Consider the following 23,360-nt stretch of genomic DNA (forward strand, 5'->3'; position numbering starts at 1 on the left):
GAGATGGGTATCTGGAGTTTTGTTTGAATAAAGGAGAAAGAGATGGTGGTTTGAGTGGGTGGGAGCAAAAAAGGGAAGGATTTATTTAAAGTATGACAAGAATGTGTGATAAGTAATGTGCACAGCAAATCATTTAGCTGCATTATGCTACCAATGACAAGGACTAAGTGTCATTTAGCCAATAGTCTAGGCATTGATGTTGTATCAATACTTATTGATTTATAAATCTATAATTGTCAGGATTCAGGTTGGAGTGAGGGATCTTTCCAGAGACGAGCTACGCGGAGGAGTTTGACAGCCTGACGCACCTGCATTGGATTCCGGTAACCAGCGGCTGGCTTCTTAAGAAGCGGTGGAACCACCAGTCATCGCTCGATGGTTACCACTTGTTGGTCAGACTCAGCCTTAAGTTCTCGCAAAATCCATGTTAAGTATTGTCCAGTCATTTTGTCCTTTTTCTCTTCGTTACCTCTCAGATCTTGATCCCGCTTCCTGGAGCCAAGCCTGGAACTCCACCGGTCAGGCGCGTCTCGTTGGTTGGCACCTCCAAACAGTTCTGATCCGCTGCGGCCCGGGACCCCCGAACCTACCTGGACTCTCGTTCCCTCCTGACGTCCCCCAGTCTCAATTCTACCTCATTAAAACAAACCCTCGTAACCGTAAAAATCTGTTCTTCTGTGCGCACCTGCATGTGGGCAAGGAAATTAAAATCCAACATGACAATAATACTTTACTTCACAGCTGCTGCACATCACTGAAAAAGAAAATTACCTCAAAGGACATCCACTTTTCTTTGTTCTTAAGTTGATTTTTAAACTCAAATGAAAATAGAGGAAACAATATCTGACCAAGGCACCAACCTCAGAGCTTTGACACAAACAGCCTCCGACAGATCACGAGGACGGCTGCAATTGTCTCTAGGAAGCAAATCACCCCACTGCCACCAAAAAGGTCAAACTGATGAGTCAGACAGTGAAATATTTGGGCATATTAATATGAAATCCTCTTTTTCAGCTACAATATTACAAAAAATAACTGAATTTCATGAACTTCAGCTAAAACTGCTGGGAACATAAACACTTAGGAAGAGCATTTTTACTTTTTACAATCCTACTACCATCATACTTGGGAGGAGTTTGGTTTTGTTTGACACTTTGGGTTTAGGTTTTGTGCTATTTTTGATTCATGTTGTACTTTAATTGCATTTTTAATTATTATTATTTTAAAATATAAACTTAAAGTAAAACACAAAAAAACAACCGAGAATACGAAGTGGTGCAGCTTGGAATAAACTGTATATTCTGATAACCGATTCTTTAAAACACTGTTCAAGATTTGTGAAGCATTAATGCTAAAATATGCAACTAAATTATTTAAATTTGTCATGAAGATTTCAGCTCAATATATAGTGATGTTACTTCTTTCACAAAAATCTAAAGAAAACACAAAAGTGTACAGAATAAGCCAATGTAGTCAGTCTAATATTATCTACCTATGCAATAACAATTAATCCGACAGCATATACTGTGTACTTAACACAGTGTGTGATAAATACACAGCTGTGTGTATTTGCCAAGGGTCAAAAAAGTTGACACTTGGCACAAAATACATTTTACACGAATGTTGAGTGCAAATGATGCCTAATGTGGCTGTAAAAAATTCTTTTTTTTTCATTTTCACCTTATGGTTGAAAAGGAACGTTTTTTGTGTCCGACATTGTTTTTCAGGTTAGTTATTTAAAAATAAAACAAATTTAACTAAGACTTTTCCAAATAACAAATTACACCTTATGCTAAGACACTTGCAGGTTTTCTGCAATCTTCCCTAAGTGCCAACACGCTTGCATGGCTGTGACATCACTGCTTGTTTGCTTTGATGTACAAATGAAAATCTGAACAGCGCAGCATTTTTTTAAGGTGAACAGCTAACCTGTCAAATGACGAAATGAAATTATGATTATAGCTGTCATTTATCTTGCTGTTAACTGTTATCCTTGCACCCAAAACCTCATGCAAAGCATTAAAGTATGAGTGTGCTGTTTATAACAGTTGCTTTTAAAGAGGAGCCTCTTACAATCAAAAGTACTTGAATGTTAAACAAGTGAAGTTTTTTGAAATAAGCTGTTTTTATTCTGTCTCATGTGGATATTTTTCAGACCAAAAGAATCAAATGAATTCCAAAATTATGCCCAGTATGTGTTCACCTCATGCCTTTCAACTGTAACACTTTTGTTCCTTTTTTCTTGTTCACCCATCAGTCACCAGTGGTGGCCCCAGGGCGGAGCGAGCTGTTTGTTTCATTGATCTCAGTTCAGTGCTATTGCTACAGGCATTTGGGTAAAAGCTGGTCTTATCTAATCACACTATTCATTTGTCACAGCTCTTGCCTAAAACCAGCAATTAATAAACACACCAATTACAAGAGCAAAATTAACTCCTGCCTCATTAAGCAGTGGTCAAAACAGAATTAAAGGTCTACAGCTAAGGAGCACAAAGCACTGAAGGGATCTCACACAAATTGAAAACGGATTGCTCTGAGTGTGAAGGAAGTCATTTAATGGAGAACATTTTCTAACAAGGTAGGAAACAGAAGGTTTTTTTACTTAAGGGCATAGATTTTTTTTCCTGTTTTTTTCACCCTTTCCAAGAACACCTGGTCTCATCTGATCTCATATTGCAAATTGAACATTCTTTTTCCTCCTTAGGAGACATCAAATCAAAACCTGAGAAAGGTTCAGCAGCATCTAAGAAAAGATCCTCTCATTACTTCTACTAAAATGCAACACATACGTCTTTAACGATGTATAAAGGAGAATCGGAGGCATTAAAATAGTGAGAATGTTTGATTTAAAGTCTGTTTTTGCAACTGACTGCAACTACACTCTGTGCATTTTATATTCCTGTTTCATTTATCCCGGTAAATAATGAATTTCAAAAACAAATTGCTGCTCAAGTTTTAATTTAAAGTGGACTCACATATACATGGAGGTTGAGGACCACAACTGCCTGCATAGTTGAAGCCTGCAATGACTCAAGGACCCCCTCTGAGAATGTTTATAGCAGCATAATTTTATAGTTCAGACACCACTTATGCCCAACATACATTAATATATAGGAGGAACCAAATTAACACTACAACGGACGCTAACATAATTATTTATGCCTATTGCAAAAAGCAGTTAATCAATTAATTACATGATAAATAAAATGAAATTGATCATTTCAATTTTGATGATTTTTTAAGGTTTAAGGTTTTTAGTTGTGTTTGAGATCCTAGTCCAGTTGTCCACCATGTGACTGTCATTAATCTGAAAACGCTAAAACACTCTGCACAGTAAAGCCTGTTTAGTATCAACAGTCATTGAGTGGGAAGCTCTACTTCTACTGACATCTTCACGGTAAACTTATTTTGCAGCTGCCTACATGGACAAGCCAAATGCCTTCAGGGGAAAAGTGTCATGGCTGTCAGTGTTACTGGTGCATTAGTCAAGGCTAGCAGAATAATGAAGTAGGACTAACTCCAAATTTCTTAACTGGACCTCAGTTTAACAGGAAGATTGTTGAAATTTGGACACAGTTAGGTGTTCCACAAGGACAATCAAACTAAACAAGTATCAAAATGATTTTAGAAATTGATAAAAGATTTGGCTTCCAATCTCAGCTTTGTTAATAATAGGTAAATAATGCCTAAGAGATCCATTCAATTGAAAATTTATTTCTGAAGGATGTACAAGCATCCAGCTAGGGTTATGCAAGAAGCTTGTTGATGGCTAGAAAAAGAGTGTGGTTTGTAAAACATGATATGAAATCTTAAACCAGATTTTAGTGGGTGTGTATTTACATATTCAAGCTTTTTGGACCATTAGATTCAGACTTATGCACCCATTTTTTTTGACAAAGTTGTATGATCCTTCCCTAAAAGATGCCAATTTAACTACATCTTTAAAGCCCCACACTTAACACAACATTTGTGCCCGTGATGACTGCAAGCAAACGCTACAAAAACTGACACTGACATGTATACCAGACTGAAATGAAATTCAAAAATGTGACAAGGATTCTCTCCATGAGGGAAGAGAGTGGAGTGAAGAGAAGTTGAGATGCAAACAACAAAGCCAAAGGGTATGAAAATCCTCCTCAGGGTAGGATCCACATTATAGGGTCCTGGAAGTGTAGCTGTTCTAACTGGGTCATGTCTGATATGTTGAGCTGCAACCTCCTCCCACTGACACAGCCTGATCGAGAAGCATGGCAGTTGGGTAAATATACCTAAAGCAAAGCATTCCACTCTTAATTACTCTTTATAATGATCTGTAAGCATGCTAATGCCAGGCCTTCTGGGGAGAGGCATATCAAAAGATGCTGAAGTCAACAGTGTAATATTCATGGTAATCACATCCAAATATGCAATGAATGTTTTAGTATCCACCACGCATTACCGCCAGACTTCAAAATGCCTTTCTGACAGTACTGGGGCTCATCATGTGAGCAGCTTCATACCACAAACACAAAGAGCCTCCTTTCAGAAGACAATGCAACGCTTCAGGGATCGAGCAAAAATTGACTCCCACTGGCAAGTGGACTAAGTACTTCACAGCCTGTGTTTAAAGTCCCACCCTGCTGATTTCATGCCTGCTTCTGGGACACACACACCAACCAGGCTTAATAACCCCAGGGGGAATCGAGCTAAATTGTGCTTAAGCAACCTTACCCTCCTCCCAAAAATCGAACATTCACTAAACTATCAGGTCACTCAGACAGCCTGGATTTTAATGTCTGGGTGTGATATGAAAACCATTCTGGAACAGTAGAGATCTCAACAGGTCATGAGCCAACTCTAAAGTCTCTGAATAATGCTGAAAGCATTTCCATGACTTTAAATAAACTGCTTAGAAAAACGACTTAAACTGCTCTGACTTTTCCACATTTTGTCACATTACAATAAACTTTAATGTATTTTGGGGGGATTTTATGTTATAGATCAACAGAAACTTTCGCAAATTGATAATTTTCTTTAAAAAAAGAGCAAAAAAATTTAATCAAAAAATGCTAGAGCCTGCAGTAAACTAGAGATGGACTCAACCAGTTGTGGATGTAACTGCAATGGTATGTGGGTTTACAAGGAACTGAGGGAGTGTAAGCACAAATTAATGTTATTTTTCAGATTTTTCTTTACAGAATATATATATTTTTTTAAAACGTGCTTTTCCTTCTAATTCATAATAATACACAACACTGTATGATCTTATAATCCAAAATAAATGCATTCAAAATTGTGGCTAGAATGAGGCAAAATATAAAAAAGTTTCTTTGTTTATACAATTTTTGAATTGTACCCAGTAGAGCTAAAGCATTAAAACCTATTTAACATTATGTTTAATGTTAGATAAGTTCTAACAAAACAATTTTATTCACTTTCTTTTGACAGCTATGTCTGCTTTTCTGATCCAAAGATGTTCCTCAGTTTGTGACGTTGTTTTCTTTTTCTTTTTTTTGTCACACCCTTTTTGATCTGTACAGGAGAAATAACCTTTTTTGAGTTATCTCTTTTGCATTGACAGAAAGAGGTTATGCAGAAGCTCAAGTAGCTCCTCTTTCATTACACGCTCTTATCGTGACATTTGAGAGTCCCTAAGAATAAAAGAGAATGGCAGAAATAAGAGCATAATATATACATGTCAAATCATCTGAGAGCAGAACAATAGGGCAACAGGAGAGGGAGACGGAGATCAGGGTGTGCAGGGCATTTTGTATGGTATTGAATTGGAATAGCGATCCTATAATCATATATAATATCTGGTTATCCTGTCCGCTCAAGGATAAAAGTTATTTCTGCTTCAGTGACTCCACAGATTGAAAATAAACAGATGTCAAGAAAGGCTACCAGTTCTACTTCATATGCTTTGCGATTATTATTCTGTTTATGTAGCCATGCGGGGAGGTAAACTGAAGGAAGAAAATGTTACTGAAGAAACTATAACCTGCTGGCGATGGCTTACAGTGCTTTGACAAAGTGTTTGCCCTTTTACAGATTTTTCTGTTTAGATGTTTTCAGTCACACTTAAATGCTTCAGGTTATATAAATCCTCCCTTGTGAAACAACAATTGCCCCCTAAACCCAAACATTGGTTTAGCCACCCTTAGCAGGCAGCAAAAGCTGTCATCGAGTCTTTTAAATACTTGGTAAAAAGTATTTTCCATGTCTGTGGAGGAATTGCAATGATCTTTGCTGAATTGTTGCAAAGGTAAGGCATTATGCAAAATAAACTTTAAGGTTTTTATCATGTTACAATGTCATTCCCTCATCAAAAGCATACCCAGACTATTGCTTGGACTCATTTATACAAATTTGAGAAATTCTTGAATCTCCTGTATGAAGCATTTGGGGGTGCTTTAATGCACACTTATACAAAGATCAGTACATTTTACCCAAAACTTTGCCTTGGAGCTGCAGTCTCCAGCAGAGCTTCTGCCTCACAGAGCATCCCTCCTCACCCTACAACTCCCCCCACACAGCTCCAACAGACTAGCAGCAGTAGGAATAAGCAAACATTTGGTAAACTGAGCTTGTCATAAGGAGAAGTGATGTTGTGATGACATGCTGAAGAGGGAGTGTGCTGAAAAGGTAGGTTCTTAAAGAGACACAGGCCAATTTCTAGGTGTCAAATACAGCTATGAAGTGAAGTCAATTTTTTTCTAGGTTGTTATTAATATTTGCAGCATTTTCATTGTGGTTACCACTATGTGTCTGGAAAATGCATAGTACAGTCCATTTAATTTAATTTCCAGAAATAAAGTGTATTATGCATTTTAGCAATATTTCATTCTTATTTAAGTCTAAACTTGGGCTAGGACACTCCAATTCAAAAGTGAGAAGGCTCTTTATTCTCCAGTGGTTTAGGCATTGGAACACATCCTTGCTTTCCATTTTTACCAAGATTATTTTCTGTCGGTCAAATGCTCACTTTAAACAAGGCGACTGAGGCCTGCAGTGTTTTTGAAGGTTTTCTGGGTTCTTTTGTGACTTCCAGGTGAATCAACGATATGCCATCTTGGAGTAATTTTGGTAGGTCTGTTAGTCCTGGATGGTGCACCACAGTTCAATATTTTCTCTGTCTGAGCATTATGACTCACTGTGTTTCACTGCAGACCCAAAACCTTAGGAAGGACTTTTTAGCCCTTCAAAGACCAAATAGAATTAATTTACTTTGCTTTTCATCCGTTCTTCAGTGTTCTTAAATGTGTCACTTTATAATCTTATCCTATCTTTGCATACTTCATGTTGTCAGACAAGTTCTACTGAACCAGATGGAGTTAATCACCATAAATTAAAAATTTAATAGGGGGGCAATTACATTTTCATATAGGATCAAATTCATTTTAATAACAGTTTGTTACTTAATAAATGAAATAATTGTTTGAAAACTGAATTTTTAAAGTTTATTTATGTAGGTAATCTTTGATGTTAAAACCTGAATATGACAAACAAAACTAAAAGCTAAGGAAAGCTGTAGAAATCCTTCTACATGGCTCTACATCTTCTTGACTGAACTTTTAAGAAATCTTATATACAATAATAAAATCGACAAAAGAATAAATCAAGACATTTCATTATTACTTGTTTGCTTTGCTTTGGGGATCAAAAATGTCTTGTGATACAGCCTGATGACGTGTATAGACCCTGCAGGGCTTTTTTCTCAATGAAGTGTTGTTTTCTCCCAGCCAAACATGATGTCTTTATTCTTGCTTTAAAATGTTTCTCCATATGAGTGTTTATGCAAACTGAAACTATAACATTTATGGAAATCAGGCTAGCTCGATGCGAACACTCAAGTTGAGTACTTGCAGGTGGTGTACTGATGGAGCAGTTTCAGTGAGCCATTACAGAAAATGCAGAAAACACACCCGCGACTATGCGAAATGAATCCACTGTTTTTCTTCTTAATGCTCCCCTGTCTGCAATAGGAAAATGTGACTAGTTATGATGTAAAGCTCAATAAACAAATGAAGTGTTCTTCAGTGTGATGTTTTTTAATGAATCTGAAACTTTTAATGGGAATGAGTTCTGGACAAGTTTTCCGTTTTTTCATTTCGCTTTGCACAATAGAGGCCAAAACACCTTTCCTCCCACACAAACACATGGATTCAATCATGCAGAAGGCTTTCATGCCTTACGAGGCACCTTATCACATGATCCAGAGTTTAGAGCACAGCCAGAAGAATGAAGAGAATCGATATTTTTCAAAGCCCCTTTGAGATTCTATTTCTAAGAAATGTTCTAAAGTAAAAAAGAAAAAATGAAAACATTTAAGATTTGAGAGCAGTCCAACTTTCTACTGCTAAGCTTAATCAACATGGCAGTGAAAGTCAGGAAAGTTATTCAGATTTTGTTTTATCTGTTATTTTGTTCAGTCTTTCATAGAATATTTCATTTACTTAAAAAAATAAATAAATTCATTACACACTTGTGTTTGTTTCTGTTATTTAAAAAGGTCTAAATATTAGAACATTACTTAAAACACTTTATTGAGCCTTAAAGCAGAATGGTAATACAAACTTCAGGCAGAAAGAGCCTCTTGCTCCAGGGCAATAGTGCTACCAACTGCATCAATGTGCAACCCAGCTGGAAACACATTTTGTAGAAGATATATAACTTTGAAAACAAATTTAAAACTGGCAATCTTACAGAACCTATCTGAGGATCACTTGATCAGGCTTATTTGGTGAACAATAAAAGCCTTGAAAATAAATTAAATTTGTGATTCTGCTGAATTTTATCCAGTTAACATCCAATAACCAGGCAACTTCCAATCTTATTAAAACAGAACAGACTATTTCAGAGGTGCAGATAGGATTTGACAGAACTTTTTTGATATAGTCATCATGTATGTAATTTGTGACCTGGTGTGATTGACAATCTCCAGTTTGTTTCTACGGAAACCAACTCCCTAAACAGAAAGATTAGTGACGACATGCTAATTTTTAGCAATTTCCTGACAGGCTTATTCTCTTGTCTACTATTTAAGTGGTTTTATTTGCAACTTCCTCGAGATGCTGTGCTAAAAAGCATTACTCTATGGCAGTTATATGCTAGAAAGTGTTTTGCTGAAAAACTACCACTTTTAGTCACTCTAAATCAGTGGAAATGGTTTCTGTTAAGAAAGAAATCAGAAATTAGCTTCAAAATAGCTTGAAAATCACACATTATAGCCAAGGGTACATCTTTAGGGGTCAGCATTTTTTAAACATTATTCCTGTATCCCCTTTAATGAGACGTTTGGCAGCGAAGGAGTAAATTACAACCATGTCTCACATTAAGATTAAAATTATCTGCGATCTTCCTCAATTATACAAGTTACGCCCCAAGTTCGACTTACATTACAGAGGCAACAGAGCTTTATAAAGTCTCATTATAAACTTCCATCAGTATTCATGAACATGTGCGTCTCTCCCTATAGCTTAAAGTGAGAGATAAAATATGGGTTTGCTACACTGATGATGTGTTTGAGATCAGCTTTACTGGGATAAACTGTGCAATTTCACACTGAAATTAACTTTTTCGTTATTATAGAACTCTGGCAGATGAGGCAGAAGAGCTGTCTGTAATGTCCACAAAGATTGTTGTTCACTGTTGAATGAAGTCATTCATAAAATCTCCTCCTGATTGAATCAATTTGAGTGCTGATTGCTCCATGACTGAACCGCCCAAGATCACCCCACCCTGCATATCCCAACTGCAGACTTTCAGACATGATTATTATTTTTGTTTCATCCGCCGTGAATGTTGATTACTACACCTCAGTTATGGCAGTCTCACAGCCACTAAATAGCCTGCCAAGGACTGTCGAGAATGTACCGCTAGAGATTTCAGGGCTGGTCTGTGTGATTGATTGAGCCATAAAGTGTTTGTCCATGGGGCTAACAGGACTTGGATAAAAGATTAGAAGTCTGGTGAGTGTTGATTAATGCTACAGGATATAGAACTCTGGTCAGTGATGCTGAGAGACTTATATTAACAGGGTCTCGGCAGCAAAATACATCCAAGCTCAATTGAAGAGATTTGAAGTCAGAGAGAACACAACAATTGCAGGGTATCCCTGAGACGAAAGCTAAATCAAAAACAGAGCTGTCACAAGGTCATAATGAAACAAACATGTGAAGTAGGACAGCAGGGAATAAACCAAGCGTAGAGAAGCGAATGGCAACAGTCTGTTTTTCACCACACAGTGTCACAATTTTTCACATTATAGCCACAAACATGGCTATAATGTCTGTGTATTTTATTGGGATTAAATATGCGCAGATAAGAAAAAATATATATGGTTTTTCTTTTGTTTTATAAATATAAATCAAAAACATGTCTTATGAATTTATGATTGCTTTGACATGACTAAATAAAATTTGTGACATCTATCTGTCTGTCTATCTAGAGCAGTGTTTCCCAACCCTGGTCCTCCAGGCACACTGTCCTACGTGTTTTAGAGGTTTCCCTGCTTTAATGTGCCCGATTCAACTGATTGCAGTTCAACCAACGCCTGTTAATTAGTCATCAATTGAAATCAGCTGGACTGAAGCAAGGAAATACCTAAAACATGCAGGGCAGTGTGCCTTCAAGACCAGGGTTGGGAAACACTGATCTAGAGGTTTGTTAGTCAGTTTCTTAGACGGCACGGGTAATAAACAGTATCAAGAAGACAGAGGAAAGAACAAAGAAACAGTAGATAGCTCAAAGATAAAGCTTCAAGTTCCTTTCAACTTGTGGAGAAGTTCAAAGAAAGCTCAGGTTATAAAACAAAATCCAGAGCTTTGAACATCTCACTCAGTTCAGTACATCATTTGTAACAGGAGAAACTACACATACACAAAGACCGGGCTCAATGCCTGCACTGATAAGGAGAGCATTAATCAGAGAAGCAGCCAGAAGGACAACGAGGAGCTGCAGAGATCCACTGCTCAGATAGGACAGTCTGTTGGCATGAACGCAACCAAAGAAATCTTCAAAGTGTCATTTGTCACAGGCCATGTAGGGACACAGCAAATATGAGAGAGGGATGCACTGGTTACATGAGAACTAACTTGAACTTTTTGACCTACTTATAAAACATCATGTGTAGCAGAGCTGTAACTCTCTAAAAAACCAGTCCACAGTGTGAAAGTTGATGGAGGTGGGATCACGCTGGGATGCATTACTTCAGTATTTAACTAGAAATTTCACATCCCATCAGAGTTGATGGGAAGAGGGATCAAGTTAAATACAGGGCAATCATGGAAGAAAACCTCATAGAAGCTGCAAAAGACTTGCAATGTAGTAAAGATTCGCCTTCCAGCACAACAAAACTAAACATGCAGCCAGAGTCAAAGCCTAGACTGATTAGGAATCTGTTGGTAGATTTGAAAACTGTTGCTCACAGGCCCTACCAAGTCAATCTGACCTACACTGAGCAATTGTACCAAAAAGAATGGGGAAAAGAAAATTTCCAAATTATCCCAAAGGACCTGCAGCTTTGCTTTTCAAGGTGGCTGTGATCTTATTGAGTCAGGGAGGTTGAATACATTTGCATGTCACAGTTTTATATTGTGAAATAATTTGAAAACAATTTCATTATTTTACCTTCAGTTCTATGTACTACAATGTGTTGATCTGTCACATAGAATTTAAATAAAACATTAACGTGAGTTTATGGTGGTATCATCAAGAATTGTGAAAATATTTTTTTTCTTGTACAATGCATGTTTTTATCTTGATATTGAAAATCTAATGGGGAAAATATACATTTCTCTGCATATTTATACAGAACCCTGTCTGTGTCAAGCAAGGCCCCACCCCCTGGACTTAGGCTGCCTGATTAGTATTCTGTGAATTCATTTAGACACAATCGCTGATGTCTGGGAACATGGGAGTTTTTGATGGAGAGGAGGTGGAGTTCAGCCCCCCAGCATAAGTCTCTATAAAGAGGGGGGAGAAAACACCCCTTCCCCCAAACCTGAAGGTCACCCTGTCCTTACTCTGCTACTGATCTGATGATTAGACACACAGCAGTTTGGGGGATAAAGGCGGGGTTCTGTGTTAGAAACACATTCATCCATGTTGTGCTGCCAGTGGCGAGCATGATTCTGAACATGGTCAACTTCTAAGGGCAATCACTCAAAATTCATCACCCAGGAGTTATCGCTTTTCTTTCTTTCTTTTTTTTGATGCACAAATGAGATTATTTCTTCCTGTAGAGAATCCATCACTCACATTTCCCTAACAATTAAAATCAATGTTGAGATGAACAGTGGGAGGACGCACAAAAGGAGGAGAACGCCAGGTGAACTATTTCAGCCGCTCAAGCGTTTTATACATTTGGGAGGGCGAGAAGAGAGAGGGTTGCTGGGAGCTTTGGATGCATCCCAGCAACTTGGTGATGAATCATTCCTCAGGGAGGCACTCACACATTTCAAGCCAGATTAATAAAAAAACACCAAAAAACCTGTCCCACATGAGAGCTTTGCAATAATAAATCACAGGCATGCAGCCACGCTGCAAGAATCCAGTAAAGTTTTGCTTGGCTCTCCCCTCGCTGCTGGACTGTCAGTCTTGTGTGTGTCCCTCCTTTCCCCTGCTGTTATCACTTTGATATACTGCATCTCTTTTTCATTACCTCCCTATCTTTGGGAATAAATTCAAATTATAGGAGAATTATCAAAGAGAAGCTCAAACACTTCTCGGTATTGCTTTTATACGCCTTTTTGTCTTCCACATCAAGTTTATATTCTTAGGTTTATGGCTGCAATAAATGGTTGAAAACCTACGGAAATCTCAATACCTTTTCCATTAAGGTAATTACTATAAAATATAACAAGAGGGAAAGAGAATTCTGTGTCATATCTTTTTTGTTATCACTACAGGGAAGAAGTTCTTTGATCCTCTGTCTCTCACTCACCGAGAAGAGAAAAAAACACAGCCAGGAAATGGGAGCTGGACAATTTCCTTAAAGGGAAAATTAGCTGAACAGGGGAGGAAAAAAAGAAGTGAGAACCCCCAGCAGCAGAAGCATCCCTGACAGGAAAGTAAGCTGCTGAAGCAAGTGTCAAGCAAAATAAATTGTTAAAGTGTTTTGACAAACTTTGTGGTGTCTGAATTTGTTATGACAAGAGTGAAAATTAAGTTACCGCACACAGAGGATGCCAAATAGTGATCACAGGCATCAAAGTAATGCTGACTTCATCAGTAGAGCCAAAGTGTGTGAAGGAGCGAGCTTATGTGTGAGAATCAATTCATAAATGTGGCCCTCTTTGTTCAGTGCATGCTTGAAATTCCTTTCTGTATCTTAGCACAGTTTTTGTCATGGAGCCAAATCTAAAAAAGGTTTCCTCTCAGCGAGCAGCAGAGCATTTTGTCTCCAAAGGTCCCTTTCCTGCTTTTGCCTTCAAAGCCGAGGAAGGGCAGATGCATCAACTGAACAGCTCTACAGAGCCCTACCTAGGCAGAGCACTTTCATTTAGGAAGAAGGCTGCACTTCAAAGGTAAACCTATGGGGTCGAGAGGGAATAGAAGGAATAAAGAAGATCCTTTGCTGGGTAAGAAAGTATTCTGAGACTGACTCAAGCTGATCCATTAAGAACGATGGCAAACAGAAAAAAAGACAGCTGCAGCCACTCAAGTTCAGGTGAGAAAAACTAGATTTAAAGTGCTATTTAAATTGGTCTTATGATCTTTACTTTTAGTTTTACTGTATCCTGCAAAAAGTACTAAGAAGAAACATTTGAACCCACAAACCTCAAGGTAGAACACGCTTCAAAGTACAGTAAATAATCACAATTATCAATCAACCACATGAGTACTTTGTTGAATTACTCCTTTTGCTGAAGATTCATGTCTTTTGTGCTATGTCTATTCCTGTTTTGCACATTTAGCTACAGCAATGCCATTCTTCTTGCAACCTGAATTGTGGATCTCTGCAGCTCTTCCAGATCTTCCATGAATCTCTTCACTGCTTCTCTGGTCTCTGCTCTCTTTGCCAGTCTTTCAGTTAGGTAGACAGCCATGTTTTGGTAAGTTTGCAGTTCCATTTTTAGACTGAACATTGTTCCATGAAGCATTTATTAGCTTGGGATACTGTTTTAATTTTTTAAGGAACAGATCCTTTAAAAATCTTTGAAAAAATATAAAGTCAAACCACAAAAAAAGCAGAAGGTGAGATGTAACTATTATACAAAGTCTATCACGGTTGATTTATGACATGTATTTGAGCAAAGACTGCAACAAAGAAAGCTGTGTGTTCCTACAACTGTGACTAAGACGAGGGGCATATTGCTAAGGTTTAAAGGTAGCCATTACTGCTGAGAGTTGCAGCAATGGGATTAGAGGTACCCGGAGGGCACAGATGGCACTGAAATCCTTTGAGTCGTTATGAAAAGGTCACTCATAACACAGGAGCAGCCACCCACCCACACCTACTCGACCACCCACTGCCTGCTACCAATGGACTCTTGAGGCTGGCTCTTAGATGCCTCTACAGTCTTCTCAACAATGCTCCAAAGTAAGTCTTTAAAAGAGTCGGCAAAAGATATGGATTTAAAATGGTAAATGACAGTAGCTTGAGCCTGCAGTGTCAAAGACAAACACTGAATTCACTGAGAAGTGCCTTAGAGGAAAGAGACTTGATCAGATAGCTGAACAAAAAAGGAAGCAAAGATGCATAAAAGACACAGGTTCTGAAAGAGCAAAGAAATCTACTTTTGGGAACCTATTAACTTAACTTGAAGGGCAGGTTTGACCTTTTCCCATCTCATTTACACTTTAATTTTTCTCCATTACACTGCAAGAAATTATATTGCATTTGTTGGGTTACGTATCTACAAAAAGGAGACTGCCCTGTCCCTACTGTTTTGTTTTGATATACTGCTGCGCATGTTTATTTCCTGCTACCATACGGGTGCCTCCTCCCTGGGCATGGGTTCCTCCAGCAACACCATATGGCAAGGCCAACGAGGCAGGCAGTGCTCTGAAAGGCAAGCTCTATGTCTTAGTTGTTTTCTTCAGGGAATCTATTGTCATTTCCAGGTAATACGATATCAATCCAAAATACAAGTAAAACCATTTCATGTGTGAGCTACTAATAAAAATGATACAATTCTATGTAGAAACACTGAACAACAGCTGGTGACCCTATTCAACTTCTAAAAACCTGGTGTATTGCACATAATAATTTCTTTGCATCTAACTATACACCTCATCACAGACTACTTAACCTTTCTTTAGACAACGCTCTTTCCTAATGATCTCAGTTCCACGTCTAAATGAGCACTCTTGGTGATTTGCAAAACATCTACAATCACAATCAAACCAGGTCACACAGGGAAGCCTTTATGTATCAATTTCATCATACCAAAAGCCTGAACTGTGGCTACTCCTGCTGTTGTAAATGTCACAGAAATGTGTTTTCGGTGGAAGAGGCTATTACAGGGACACATGATCCACATCATAAAGGAATTCTACAAATCACACAAACATTTCTTTAAAAATCTGAATGTATCCGAAGTCAGAAGCAGTATTGTTGCTGGTTGCTAACATGTTTCCTTACCTGTGACAAAGCATTTATGTTAAAAATGTACCAAGAGATTGGATAGTGTTGGTCTATTTTCGGCTCAGCTCTGACATTAAGTGGCTAGTAGGAGACTCAAAATTCGAATCTTTTTCCAAATAATGAACACCCCTTACTGAGGGTGTTTCCGTACTTCACCCAAAGCCAAACAGTCAGCATGGGGTCAAGTGGTTGCAGGGCGTTCATATTTGCACACACCTTTCCACTGAAGTTGGATAGATGACCGGGGGACATCTATCCCACTTCAGTATACATCACGCTCTAAACATATAGATAAACGGTCAAAGCGCCACACCTTTCTGCAGACAGCCTCCTCTGTGCATGACTTTACAATTTCCATCCAAGAGTTCTGAGCCTTTTGACAATCATTACAGATACATCCTGAAGAATCATACAAATGTACATAATTCCTAACTGTGTCTGATAAACACTCCTCAAAAAGTATAGTCATCTGCAGATACAAAATGAGATAGTCGAAGCAGACTAGTTGAAGTAAAATACTAACAGTACTGTCAAAGCACATTTCTGCATAAAACATGGCCAAAAATTTCCTACCAATCACACAACACATTGCAGCTGCCTCACCCTGAAGTAGAGCTGGGTGGTGCAGGTTGTGCTTTGCCCTCAGTATGAAAAAGGCTTAGAAAAATTTGCACTTTTAATCAAACCTCCTATAAAAACATTTACCAACCTTACATCTTTGATACAATATTACCATGATGGGACAAATTTCCCCATGGAATTATCACTCTGACCTGAAAAGTGACAGCAAGTTGGTACTTTGCTCTAATTTCTGCGAGGTTCATTGCAAGATATTTTGTTTTTCACAAGTTTGTCTCAAAGTATCAGAAGTCACCTGATTTTTTTATCTGTAGCATATGGATTTAAAACTGACAGCCAACAGCTGCCAAAAAAAATCAATAAACCATTGGGAGCAGTACCGATGAAATAACTCATATTTACATCTACAGTAAAAAAAATTGTTTCATGTAGCTGCTTGAAAGTGTTGTCAGTGTCACGCTGTATATTTCCTCCCGTTTGAATTTGAAAATCTGATGTAAAGCATAATGTCAGCAGAGTGAATGTAGACTTCATCCAGTGAAGTGCAGGGAGACTTGAAAGTGAGCTACAGTACATGAGTGAAAGAAAGTACTGTCTGTCAGCTACAGCACAGCGTGGTTGAAATTCTTGCCAGGCCACACTGAGCACACTGAGTGAAAGTTGAGGCTTGGCACTGGGAGCAGACTGTTTCTTCCAAGACGCAGAAATTACAAGGTGCACTGAAACCCTATTTTTTGCTCATTGCGTAATAATAAAAGTTGGACTCAAACTTTTGCATATTACCTGGGGAATATTGCATCTACGCTTTGTCCCAGTTAACACCATTTTTCCCCCTTAATTTATTTTGAGAAATACAGTTTGTCCCATTTTGGTACAGCTGATGTAACAATGGAACAAGTTTGTGGAAGGAAGTGTGAAACCAACTTTGAGAAGAAACTCCACAAATAGATTAACTCCACCCTGCTGGCCAGACAGGAATGTGGAATATGTCTTTTTTATTGTAAAGACATAAGGATGATTTGGACTCCACAATTAAACTTTTCCTGAATAAACAACTGTCAACTGGAAGCTCATTCATACCAGTAAGGTCTTACCACAGCATGTAGAGTTTATAGATGGAACATGTTTAAAAGAGAGTTCATACATTTTAAGAAAAAAATATTAATGTTTTCTTTTCCACACTTATCTGAATGTGAAGATTAATTTTAATTAAACATTAGATATTAAAGATTTGCAGACATCTCCAGACAGCAACAGTCCCCCTTTTAATCACGAAAGAAAAAATATCTTTGCTGTAAAAAGATCTATGGTAAAATTGGGACTGTCTAATTAATTCAGCCAGTCCAGATTACATCCTCCAATGAACTCCTACAGTGTGAAGACGGTGTGATGGAGAGGCAGCACCACCCCTGACATCTGCGACAGATTACGAGTTGTAATGTGCCAATGATAAACGTGTTAACACGGGGCGGTGATGAATTTGACACAGTTTCCCTGTGGAACATGGATCTTCCATAACACGTCTTTTTACTGTCTCTACCTCCTGACGGCTTAATTGGTCTTCATGAGGACGCAAACAAAAACCTGCAACACAAACATCTAAAATTGTAAAACTCGCTGTCACAAATTGCTTTCTACTTTCCTTTTGCCTCTTGTTAAACATTTATTTGAAACGTAATTAGGCCCTGAGCCTGCTGTAATATCGGACCATAAAGTGGGATGATGCGTTTTATTACCTGAGTTAATTTTCATTGGGAATAAACTGTTTTTGCACAGTAAAAAACATGAGAATACAGCTCCCAGACTGATGGCATCTCCTGCTGCCAGGGATGTTTGGGTTGTGCTCCGTGCTAAACTACACGCCTTCATGGATGACTTAGGAGGAGAAATCCAAAGCATAAAAAAATGTGCTCCTTTCTATCCACGGTGGTTGACCACAGCATATGCTGCTGCTTATTATCTTACATGTCGGCTTGTTGTGCATTGTATTTATAGCGGGGAAAAACTTGATTTAGACTCGCTCCATCTGGTAATGTGCTGTGGGGATGGGTGCCACATCTTCCGTTCTTCAGTGTAAAGCATCTCCTCCTCCTCCCCCCATCCTTCACTGCTTCCTCGCTTTTATTTAAAGAAGACGGTGAGCAAGATAAGAGGGCTTCACTCTTCTCTCTCTGTTTTTCTGACACCAGCTGCTGCACCGTTTATGATGCTAGCTGGGAGGAAATGGGGAGGAGGGAGTGAAAAAAAAAATCCCTCCCACTTTCTTTGGTGGTATGTAAAGATTCCACAAGCGGCCTCCAGAGCTCCTTCCCTTCCCCCAGCCTCAGATCCCATCAACCTTCAGCAGTCCCTGAAAGCGAGTGGAAAACGGCAGAGGTAAAGATGCAGAGGCGAGGAGTGAGAAGGAAGTATATTAAATACCTTTCTAACCTTTGAATTCCACTCTGAATTTGTTTTGCTTGGAATAAAGAAATATGCAGCTGATTTGTGATGTTTTTGTACCTGTAAAGGTAACAAGAAAAGGCATCAATTTCTTCCATCTAAATTTGCTCAACAGGGAAGGTGAAATTATCATCTAATTAAGTGTCTTAAGTTACATATACAAAAGCTGCACCTTCAAGGGGAAAAACAATTAGATAAGTAAAACTGTAATTAGGGACTGGTCAACTCTCAATATGAAACTCAGATTCAGATTACTGACTGCATCACTCTAATGGTTACTAGGTTGCCCAGACAATAACACTTTTCAGTCTGGATGGTTTTACTGAGGGAAGAATATCTAGATTATTGTTAATATTTTCTTAGAGAAATTGGAATCAGCTAAAATTCAGTTCTTTACAAAAGCTGGAAATCACAAATCAGTCAAGTTCTTTTATTACTTTACCAATAAAAATAAAGTGTTGTTCACTTCAACCACTTAGACATGACCCCATTTCCTCTGTAACTACATTTTAGAGGGCATCATAATACCTCTTAATGGGAATGAAAGTCATCGCAATGGACAACTGGTAACGTGATCTTCCACCCATGACTGACACTTAGTTGAAATCTTTCTGTAAATGCTCTTATTTCATTACCCTCTAATGTATTCTTTACTCAGTGTACTAGAGCAGAAATAAGTGATACAGATGAAGGAAGGGAAGGTTCAGAGAAGAACTGCTATTACAAATGCCTCATTTTGTTTGATAATTGTCTGATGATTAAATAAAAGAGCTGGAACTGAACAATCTCTAATTTCTAATAACACAATCAGTCAGCATCTGTATTCAGTTCAAACAGGCTTCCTTTCCCCACATTGTTAGAGAATCAAATTTACTTGGGCTGTATTTGACTTTTACCAGGATAGTACAAATGCAGAGCTCTGTCTCCTTGTTGGGAATATGTCATTAATTTTATTGCAAAAAAAAAAAAAAACTTTTATAGAGTAGTTGCCAAAAGAAAGAATTCACAATTGACTCTGTCTGGATGTCACAGTTTGATAGAACCTACATTTTGACATGAGCCAGTATGAGATTTAGACTTTTTAAAACTTTATATACTGGACCATACTTGGTATTTGAGAAATGAGCAATGTATCAAATCATATTGATCAGTGCAATATTAGCCTGGATACAGTACAGTATTTAGTAGGCTAATTCAAAGTGAAATACATTTCCAGCTTATGCATTTGACCAGTTGGATGGACTCACACCATCTTTGATATGCATATCCGAGATAGTGTAGCAACTGAGATGCTCAGCCTCATTAATATTTGATGGAAAAGAAAGAGAAGGAAAATACTCCATCCATCCATCCATCCATTTTCTGTTCACCCTTGTCCCTAATGGGGTCGGGAGGGTTGCTGGTGCCTATCTCCAGAAGGAAAATACTCTTTAGTTGCAATTGATATTGTCAATGCAATATTCAAAAGTAATGTTCAAAATATTAATGACTAAATTCATTGCCTTTTGAAGTCTAGTGAGTGCACTGCACAAGCTAATCAATGTCTTCCAAATGGTAATTTGTTGTAAAATCTTTGCACAGTGAAAAACAAACACAGTGATGGGGAGCATCTTTTGCAGATTCTCCACCATCTGTATGAGTCTGCATGCATTCAGGACTGATTTGTTTGCTGTAAGCTACCAAGCTATGACTGAAATGTACAAAACGAAGAGAATATTTAAAATGTTTCACCGAAAATGTGCAATGTGTGAGCAAGCTTCCAAAACAAACTGGTGGCAGACATGATAACAGGAAGCTGCACAAACAGCCCCCGTTAGCGAGGCTTCCCAGGCTATTTGCTCATTGTCACCTCAGTGTGTGAGCACCGTCACGCCTGCTTGTTTCCTCTGAGGAGGCCATTGGGGGGGAAAAGGGCCATCTTCACTGATTTTCTTATCCATGCTCACCAAGAATGTGCTGGGGAAAGAGACAAGTCACTGGTGGCCAGATGAAAGCTTTGGGTTCAGCATCCCCTCATAACTCTGCATATGCAAGCACAGCAGGAGAGACATGATGCTGGTCTCTGCCTGTCTTAAAGACAAATGAGGTAGTGGCAATGGGCCTATAGGGCCCTGGGTTCCCTGTAGGTACCCCACTATCAGGCTGGTAGATTAGGTCTGGATCACAGTTGACATTCCACAGCAAAAAGCAATTGGATAGTGGAGAGAGTGTAGCGTTCTTCAGTGTGTTTCTTAAACTGGGTGTTCGCCCTTTGATTCGACATTTCACAACTATTGTATTTGGTTATAATAAAGATTAATTTAAAAAACCTTGGTGAGGTAGTGGCTTGTGTAAAAAAAATACAAGAGATCTGAAATTTGTCATCCATGAAAAACATGAAGATATTATATTATGCAAAGTAACAGAATTTCCACTGCATGTATACATAAAGGTCCTTTATATTTTGCTTTCAACAAGCAATTCCTTTGAATATTTTTCTTTTTTTAGTTTTCCTTTACATTTTAAGCCCAGTTTTTGTAAAGGATAGTTTGGAGTGTGTGCTTAAAAATGAAGGACAAAAGAATTGAATTAATCTCCTGGCTCTTAAACTGTAGCACAAGCATCACAGGTGGTACTTTTAACACAGTTAAAGAGTTATTTGCTAGATAAATACAAACCCAACAGCCAAAGGAAAAAAAAAAAAAGATTTGTTAAAGCACATTGACTTTGGCTTCATTATAAACGTCCCTACAGGCCATTGGAGTGAAAAAAGACCTTTGAGAACTCCTTTTGTGAGGTGAAACAGATGAGATTAACCAACATTTATCTCTGAAGTTGGAATGTGGGTTGTGGATGGATATAAAACCCAACCAAAATAAAAACTAGGTCCAAGTTTGAATGCCAGTGGGATTTACTAATTAATATTCTCTGCAACTGCTGTACCATTAGCAATACAAACTAAGAGCAAGGCTTCTTTGCTTCTTTGAACTTTCAATTACAGTGGCTGCACGTTCATTAAAGGAGGTTAGCGTAGTACTTTTTTAAAGAAAGATACACCAGGATAAACATTTTATAAATTTCAAGCTTCTTTCAATGAATTTTAAGTTCAAATCTGGAGTTAAAATGGCAGTCCTACTTAGGTGTAACCTCAACCTTACACCTAAGTAGGTGTAAGGTTTTATGAAATATAAATCCTGTTCATTGATTGTTATAAAATGTCTGTCAGGATGATGGTAGTAGGAAAAGCTTTTAGGTGGTACTCATAAAAAGTTTGAAAACCATATTTATGTGTATTTATTTAAATTGCAGCCAAATAACTTGACATTCACAGCTTCACACTCAACATATTCTGCATTACACAGATTGCATGTAAAAAATAATGTCTGCTGAAAGCTGTTGGTTATACTGAAGATATAACTGAAGGTTATACTGAAGCTATATCAGGTCAAGGATGTTGCAGAATGCATAATTCATCCTCTGCTCTAGCGAGGCCTCCAAGTAATTAAATAAACTGTCTAAATTGTGTTTAAAAACATAATGTCATTAGCATTTTGCTAACTACTCAGCATGAAAACATTATAAAATATTGTGACATATTTAGGAGTCTGTGGCTATATGTGTTGAGGCAAATATATTTTTAGAAACAAATGTAAAAACTATGTGTGATTTAGGTAACATATTGACAAACGATAATGGCAGTTTTCTTCATCTAGCTAACCCCAAGTTGGAGTTGCACATTGGGATGCTCTGCAGGAACTGTGGAAGGTGCTACATGTTCACACTGCTGATGTAGGACATGTAATACTGATGAAATACTGTGATATTTCTATGTAAAGTCTTTTCTGGTTGTTGGTATTGACAAATTTCTGTTCCCAAATGCCTATTTTTAAGAGGCTATTTCCAAATGATGTTGTGTTTGGAATAAAAATAAATCCAGTGTAGATCAGCCCCTTTTTTCAAATACACTCGACCAAGAAATTAGGAGGAAATTGTGTGTCCAAAGATCTAACAAAAATTTGTACATTTCTTTTTGTCTGATAATGGTTGGCAATTCAAGTAAAAATTAGTAAAATAAAAAGTCTGTGAAGCAAAAATCTTATTTAGAACAAGAAAAATGCTTGGACATTGATATATGATTACAAATCAAGTACCTGCCCTGGGAAGCCTCAAGCTTGTCATTTGTATAGTCTAATCCATTAGTGAATAATAAAATCATGTCCTATTCCCTAGTGTTTAATATCATTAATGAGCGTCTGCATTAGCAGTCATCAGTCCATTTTCACCATGTTCATTTTACTACCTCCACCTATTCCTCTTTCCCTGAAGATATACAGCCGACCATTTACATGCCAATGAATCACAGCCCTGCTCTGCACACGACACACCGCCCTTGGTTAGGAGTTACTTCTCAAGATCAAGGTCTAGCAAAGGGGTAATTATCACACGGGGTTGAGATAGAGAAGGATGTCAAAGGATGATAAGTTTAGGTAATGTGTGAGTTTGTCTCGTTAACTGCACGGCACATGGTGTGGAATCAATCGTTTGGTGCATTTTAAAGTCAGAAAGGGAAGGTCAATAGATGGGTGGCAGAAAAGGAATCAACAAAACGCTGCATGTGAAGAATGCAGATTAAGACGTTGGTGAGATGGAGAAAATGAAACATCTAGGCATAAAACACTCACTCCTTGCTCTCAGTATGTCAAATAGTGCTCTGCTGGTAGCTGAGGAGAGACTGTAGATCTCTCTTCACAGATCAATGGGTCCTGCAGATGCTGCTGTCACACGCCTG

General features: G+C 38.1%; 1 protein-coding gene and 1 long non-coding RNA gene across 2 annotated transcripts in view; one reads left to right on the forward strand and one right to left on the reverse strand.

The window, feature by feature from the left end:
- Nucleotides 1-23,360, reverse strand: part of LOC116707856 (LHFPL tetraspan subfamily member 6 protein) — a 65,955-nt gene that overhangs the window by 16,578 nt on the left and 26,017 nt on the right. The window lies entirely within an intron of this gene.
- LOC116707858 (uncharacterized) lies at nt 233-725 on the forward strand. The gene is made up of 2 exons (XR_004336576.1): nt 233-392; nt 477-725. It is a non-coding gene; the product is annotated as an uncharacterized LOC116707858 (long non-coding RNA).

This window comes from Xiphophorus hellerii, chromosome 18 (assembly GCF_003331165.1).
Source record: "Xiphophorus hellerii strain 12219 chromosome 18, Xiphophorus_hellerii-4.1, whole genome shotgun sequence".
NCBI classification, from domain to species: Eukaryota; Metazoa; Chordata; class Actinopteri; order Cyprinodontiformes; family Poeciliidae; genus Xiphophorus; species Xiphophorus hellerii.